Here is an 8239-nt window from a genome sequence, read left to right on the forward strand (position 1 = left end):
AAGGTGCTGACAATACAGTACCACCACCCCCACCACCTCACTAGTGCTCCTTAACTGTTTAGCTTATGCCTTCGATGGATTACAGTGCTTATCCCGAGAGGTGATTGTGACAAATAGAAGAGAAAATAACATACTTTGCATTTCAGGCCTATATCTGTTAATAAGGCCTTATGGGTAAAGCCTTTCCCAGCAACTAATCAAACACCATTTAGGGTATTCTTGCAAAACCTTATAGAGAGAGAGAGAAATGGGGTTTAACGTCCACTTGACACAAACTAGGTCCTTTCGGGACTAACATATGGTTTAATTGTATTTCCATAATTCGCTTGCGCGTAGGGGTCTTTAGCAGTGGGAGAAAACCCATGAGGTTGGACAGACGACCCTGCTCCTTGTCACGTACAACTGGGGATTTGAAACCATGCCAGTTGATTCAATAGCAGGCTGAACAATACAGTGTGCGCACGCTAACCATTCGACCATCCAACCCCCCCAAAACCTTAGTTCAGGCTGATGAATAATAGGTTAATATACACCCTTGGCCTTCAATAAAAGCTTTGTCTTCCAAACTGTTTGACCAGCGGTTGCCAGGCAAGATACACCCACATTTTGCAAGAGATGGACAGATAACAAGCTAATATAAGATGTGTTTTAAGGAATATCAAGAGCCATAATGGGGCAAGTTACGATTCGATACGCTCAAGTATCAATATGAAAGCATATCTATAGGAAATAAAATTAAGTTTCACTGAAATTGGATCGGATAAAAAGAAAATTGTGACATCTACAGGGTCATAACCTTATTGCGTACGGGGAGTGGCTAGTTTGTCAAGCTGTTTCAGTCCGATTTTTATGAAATTCAAAATCAGCTGACATTATTGTGTAACGGTGATAAATTTAAACATTTATTCCAAATCAGGCAAAAAGTCTATCCTCTAGATGAACAACAATTGGCCAACACGGATTTTCAGACATTCAGGGGTCATAATCCAGGAAATTACCATTCCGATATATCAAAAGGAACCAAGATCTATAGGATAAAAACATATTTTTATTTTCATCAAAATTTGATAAAAAAAATTGTGACCTCCAGATGATTAACAACCATGGTATTACATAACCTACTTTTACACTATCAGTCCAATTTTTATGAAATTCGAGCTCAACCATCATAACTATGTAACAGTGAAATATACAGTGGAACGGTTTTGTAAATCGGATAATAATTGTGACCTCTAGAGGGACCACATCGAAAGAAATCAAGATCTTTGGGTTATATTCTATAACCATACATTTCAAGTTTCATCAAAATCATATAAAAATTGTACCCTCTAGAGGGTCCACAAACACTGTATGTTTAATTAGTCACTTCTCATTTTTAGCCAACTATATAATTCTAATGCCTCTTCTGGATCATTTGGCATCTCTTTTCCGGCCTGCACTAACAATTCTGAGCATACATTTTCAAATTCTCTTAAACAACCGTTGGGTCCATAAAATTTACAAAACTGACTAAAACTATCAAGATCTTCAACAGCAACTTCGGTCTTGTAATCAACTGTATCTGAATATTAAAATGAAAAAAAAAAATCACACAAAAATATCTGATATATGACATAAAAGCAGCTTAGTTTTCATTTAATGATCAAATAATGACCAAATAGTTTCTACCCCCATATGGTGAAAATAATTTCTCATATTAAATCTTGTGATTGTCGCCTTACCAAACAATTGTGGAGTAAAATATAACAAGTCTGGTTTGCCTGCAGGACACTCTGCCCCTTTAGTTGGTCTCATCTTATGTTGATTTCAGTCTTTACGGATTTGGTCTAAGTCTTTTTGAATGAGATTTGTGAAGCAAAACCTGAAACATTCTCTGTAAGACATAATGATACCAATACTGCATTATCAATATGAAAACTAATATGTATGCTTGTTAACTTTGCTGTAAACATATTATATTATATTAGTATTAGTTAATTCAAGCATATCAAAAAAGGTAAACAATACCAATACCTATAGAATGTATTACATTGTAGGGACCTTAATAATGGAGGCTCTATCATAAATATATGCCAAGTAGCCTTTCTTTATAACTTGGCACCTAAGTTTGACTACCGATAATCTAACTATAAACATTACATAAACAAGGCCCCAAGAAGTCATCTAAATGAATGAATGAATGAATGGGTGTCACTTAAATACTACCCCTTAAGAACAATTAAAAATTATCCCTTAAGAACAATTAAAAGTTAAGTCAAGAATATAATTATTCTGTATTGCTTATTGTTACCTCAAGTAAGTATATTAGAGGAAAGTTTGTAGATTTAATTATAGATAGTGACAATTGGTAGGCAAGAAGACATTCATAATTTCGCTCATAATAAAGTAATTTGACTGACATTTTCGATATATTCATTTTGCATTATCTATTTTTAAACTATTATAGACAGGCGAGATCTTTATCTAAATCTTACATATTGCATATTTAAATTTCATTCAGATTCAATTTAAAGTTTATTTCGATACAGTATTTTGGGGTAACAAAACAACCCTTTTGTATAAAATTGTCAATATTCACCATCCAATATCATATCAAAATAACCACACATATCATCACTTGCTAGAGTGGTGGTCACTATGATGACAACACATGTCCACATAACAGTATATGGATCTAAAAATGTTGAAATGATGTATACACACTTGTTTTGGCCATTTTCGGTATTAATCTCTCCTGAAGCTTCTAAATCCTTAAATAAATCCATCCAGAACTGACAACCACCCTGTTTTGCAGACCGCCAGAATCTTTCTATCCGCTACAAGAGACGATCATTGGTATATACTAAACATGTAACAACTTCAACAAAGATAAATTGCTAGACAACGAAACATACACCCACAGCACACAATTCACCCGAGCAGTCCACAGAGGGTGTCACATTTATTTATTCTTTCAAAGGTAATGATAGCATTCACAAGACACTACTAGTTCGGTGGTTAAAGGGGGAGGGGGAATCGTCACCCGACCTGTGAATTTATGAGACCGAGTTTTTCTCAACAAGTTTTTTGCGTAGATCCGAATTTGTGGTGTGGCCCCATCTTTTGCGGTCAGATTTTGCATTTTAAGATTCAGACATAGCATCGCAACATTTCAAAACTATTTCTGATCGTATTACTTATATAGTAATTGCAGGGGGATTACACCACACATAATTTACATAAAAACAAATATATGGACAAGACATCATACCCAGAAACCACAATTAAACAAACAATTCAAAAAAAGTGAATGGATTCGATGTCAATTTTGACATTTTTGTAGGCGTGGCAGATTGGGCAGATTAGGGATGTACCCCACTGAAACCAGTCTTCGAAGTGATAAATGGCAATAACTCTGAAAGTAATTATCAGCCACTTCATCTCATGTACATAAATACTATAGTCAATCGGTTAATCACTTACGCTTGTAAAGAGTCCACAAGAGGTTCAGATTGATTAAGGGTGATCAATGATCGTAAATTTCAAGAGAATCGGATAACAACTTTAGCAACCACAAAATTTTAAAAAGTGACCATGGGTCATAACTCTAGAGCATTTACACGCATATGTGGATGCCAGACTGTCTGAGGAAAGGCGGACAGACAAAGGGCGAATAAAAGGGACTAAATTGAAAATGTATTTGGTATTCTAAAGTTTGAATTTTTTTAATAAAAGAAAATTACCTGATTTGCCGGTGATGGTCCATACAAAAAGCTTTTTTCACCAGCCATGTCATCTCCATGATACCATCTTAGTGACTTCTGGATATTCTCAATTATTTTGTTCTCTGTGCCTTTATCGGCTCTAATACATCGATGAACTCCTATAAGTTTAAAATGGGTATTATTATATGGGATTATAATAAATAGATGGGACATATTAATTAATTGCATTTACTTACATCGGTGCATACATTGTTTCTTGTGTGTGTGTGCTTTCATAAAGCATCGTGCAAGGCGGGGGGCAATATAATCATATGCGATTAACAACCTACGATTATGTACGCATCATTTTGCCATTGAAAGGGACAGATCTCTTAAGATACCACGTGGTTCGCCCTCGTCAATAATACCATACGAAAAAACTGGAATGCTACAATATTTGGGAACACAATAACAACAGCGTAGTACAATAGCCACAAGTGTCGCATTCTATGCCTCCCTCTCTCTCTGTATCGATGCACATTTCAATGTTTCGTGAGAAATTTCACATTATGCTTCTACTCTCACCTTCAATTCCAAGCAAATATTCTAAAAAATAGCCTGCAACCACCTCTGGATCATTGTTGGTTCTACCAACACGAAGCCATAAAATTCGTCTAGAATATCTGAAAATAGTTAATCTTAATCTGTAATACAACTTATTGTGATATGCTGAGCTGTTAACAATATTTTCAATCTCTCAGAAACTGAAAACAGGCAAAATAAACTTATTAGTGAAGCTGTAAGGTTCATTATTTCAAGTTGACATTATTCTCTTTTTGGTAAAGCTTTATAAAACTTGTTTTATTATTGAGTAGTCCAAACAAATGTAAATAAAACTAATAAAAGCGCAGGCGAAGCGCTCCTGGTTGCTTCTTGTTAGCTCTACAGTTTTCTGTAAATTAGCTTTTAAGTCCAATTAATCTTTCTATAGATATTATTTATTCTTTACTGATTTTATAGATTTATATTTTCTACATTTATTGTAGCGCACCGGAACACTCATGTGAAATATAGCTCTATATAAATGTTGTATAATAATAATAGAGCGACAGAAAAATATGGTTTATCGTCCATTCAACACAAACTAAATCATTTCGGGACTAACATAATAATTTTCAATTTCATTTCAATAATTTCCTTGTGCGGAGAGATCTTTAGCAGTGCGAGGAAATCTGAGGACACAGAGAAATATAACATTAAAATAAAAACTAATAATAATCTATTAAGTAAACTTTATTTAATTCTGGCAGGTGGTTTCATTAGGATAAAAGGGCATATCATAATAACACTAGCTACAATTTCATGGAATCATAATTATTGAGTTTAATACTAAGCATCCATAAAATTGTACCTTGTGTTAATATGTTCCATAACTATAAGTGCCTATCAAAGAAGTCATATTATAATACAGTTTTTCTTACCCACATATTCCACCATGTATCGCAAAGCCATAGGCCTTCAACTTGTCATACCCATCTATGTGGATTAAATAGTTTGGACCTTTGTTGACATATATTCTCCTTGACAGTTGGTGTTTCTTGCGAAGGTTCACCCCTTCGGGGTCCATTAACTTTAATAAAGTGTAAACCTTGTCCCTGTAAGTAATACAAGCGTATTACTAGAAACAAAATAGATATTTTATCAATCCTTCCACATTCCACTCAGAAATATTTCATTTTTCATAATATAACATGTAATTGTCTGCAATATCACTTTAAATAAAGCTATTTCACACACACACAAGAAACAATGTATGCACCGATGTAAGTAAATGCTATCATAAAGGACTTTTTGTGTGTGTGTGTGTGTGTAGTGGTGCGGGGAGGGGGCGGGGCACATAGCCCTCCACTCTTTCATAAGCAGCCGTGAATTGTCAGGGACTACCTGAATCACATGCTTACTTAATTGTTTCCTGGTGATACTAACTAGAGCTGGCAATGTGGTCAAGCTTTTAAGTACTATGGTGTCCAGGAAGTTGCGAAACAAGTTATACACTGGAATGTAAAAGTTAAAAAGTTTAACATTTAAATTTATTTTCGTTTGAGGACATGTATACCAAGTGTTATTGTTATCAGTTCAAATCTGTAGGGGTGAGGCTGCTTTCAAATGTTTGCGACAAATGTAATCAACTTTCGATGAAATTGCCTAACTCTGCTTGACCTTCATTTTATGATTAAGACACTACTAAGTTCAAGAATGCCAAGTTTCATTAACACGCAGTTGCATTGCAGAACATGATAGAAATACCTAGCAACACGTAGGCCATATTTTGACAGGAGTCTTTTCGCTAAAGCCCTGTAACCAAGGCACCGTCCACTTCCAGTCAATTCCTCCTGAAATAAAAGAAATTTTTTTTCATTTCCATGCCAAACCATTAAAGTAGTTGGATTTAGAGAGAGAGAGAAATGGGGTTTAACGTCCACTCGACACAAACTAGGTCATTTCAGGACTAACATATGGTTTCAATTTAATTTCAATAATTCGCTTGCGCGTAGGGGTCTTTAGCAGTGGGAGGAAACCGGAGTGCCCGGAGGAAACCCACGAGGTTGAGAAGGCGCCCCTATCTCCATGCCACATACGCTCACACCAGGGATCGAAACCACAGCCGCAAGCCAGAGGTGACCGGCCAGCTAGGGGTCGAAGCGCGGCACTCCAGACCTCTAGGCCATCCCAACCCCCCCGTTGGATTTAGAAGCCTATATCTAAAGCATTGGTCATTATCAAGGCAGGGTTAACCATTAGGCTAATAAGGCTATAACGCAAGCCCTTTAAAAATATTTAGGCCTACAGATCTGGCTGGGGGTCGACTAAATTTTCTAAAGATACCATTGCAAATATCAGCAAATGTTGAATAGTCTTAGCTATCTGACACAACTAAAATCGCCATGGATATCTCAATCATTGTCTAAAAACTCTGTTGTTAATATTTTCATTGCAAAAGCCATCGAAAAACGCAACGTGCTACATAATAACTGTCTTATGACTATGTATTGTCATTTTGTTCCCAAAATTGGGTACTTCTTCAGTAAGCGACCATAAGTCTAAAGTAGGGGAGAGCGGGGCTCAGTGGGCTATGGGGCACAGTAAGCCAGGCTTTGTAATTTTACACTGTTTTGGCAAAATTCAATTGTGACATCACTGAGGAATTGCCCTTTATAGCCCCCATTTGTCCTCCTAAATTCAATAAATTCATGTAAACTGATTGATATTTATCAGCCATTAACCGTTTTTGTGACGCAAAAGTGAATTTTTAGTGGACTGGTTAAACTGCTTGGCTACTCCAGATTTTGTTAGAGCCCACAAACTTGATATTCCAGGTGAAGTAGACAGTGATTGACTCTCATTAGAAATATTTTGTTTCATAATACTATCACATGTCTTCCTGCCATTTTCGATTTTCTGTCATGGTTGATGACGGGGCACAGTGGGACACACTTCAGAGGGGCACACTGGGCATAAGCATTTCGAGTTTAGCTAAATATCATCTGTCCATTTTAGAAAGAATCTGGGTATTTGAGCTGTTTTTAAAGAAATATTGGACCTAGGATACGAATCGTTACTGACTTACAAGTCATAGGAATTTTTCGCATAAAGGATTTTTTTTTCTTCTGTTAAAGAATTTTTTATTCAATGTTATGTTGGGATTTTTTAATTTTCAGATGTGCATCTGTGTTCAAGTCTTAAAACAAATTCATATTTTGAACTAAAAGATTAGTTTTTACAGTCCTTATGAGTTTCAGTTAATTCAGTGTGTTTTCTATGCATTTTCTTTTAAGAAACATACTTGATGGCCAACTGTGTCCCATAGTGTGACCCAGTGTACCCCACATACGGGGCACATTGGGTCAAAAAAAAGTTTGGTTTTACAATGATCTACACAGAAATAGTTTCAATTTATTAACTTTTTAACAGCACTATTAAATCAAACATATGACTGGCTTCAACTGAGTACATAGTTTGATTCTCTGTAGGATTTCACTTCTGGTCAATTTACTAAAAAAAAAGAAATCATGCCCACTGTGCTCCGCTCTCCCCTACCCTTAATACGACCCTAGTGATTATATAACAGTAACTACAGACTGTACCGTGGGGTGTGGGATATTGCTGTTGATTCTCGTTATTCCCACTTTCTGTAAACCGGGGTCATTTCTTCACAAGATATGTAAGGTTTCGGAGGGAAAAATTTAGCCTATTACGTAGGCTTCACACCTACTCTTATAGCAGCTGTTATAGACTCTTCGTCATTTCCACCTCCGCAATAGGCTTCCATAGGACTTAACACCACTGGCAAGTTTAATGAATAAACACATGAACCTTAATACGTTTTTTTATTCAGAATGAAAATTAAATACAACCCACATCTACATACAAGTCCACTGTGGACAGACGATTTCAACATGTTGCCTGAAGTCACAGAAAACTCGCGTGAAAATTCACCTGTGCCTGATTCTACTCCAGATATGCCACCAGGTAAATTACATTATTATTTGGGTAGA

The 8239-nt window shown here is 36.0% G+C and overlaps 1 pseudogene; it reads right to left on the reverse strand.

Annotated features, from left to right (window-relative positions):
• Positions 1–1030: 1030 nt before the first annotated feature.
• LOC126824462 (uncharacterized) lies at positions 1031–8013 on the reverse strand (annotated as a pseudogene).
• Positions 8014–8239: the final 226 nt, after the last annotated feature.

Source organism: Patella vulgata, chromosome 6 (assembly GCF_932274485.2).
Source record: "Patella vulgata chromosome 6, xgPatVulg1.2, whole genome shotgun sequence".
Taxonomy (NCBI): domain Eukaryota; kingdom Metazoa; phylum Mollusca; class Gastropoda; family Patellidae; genus Patella; species Patella vulgata.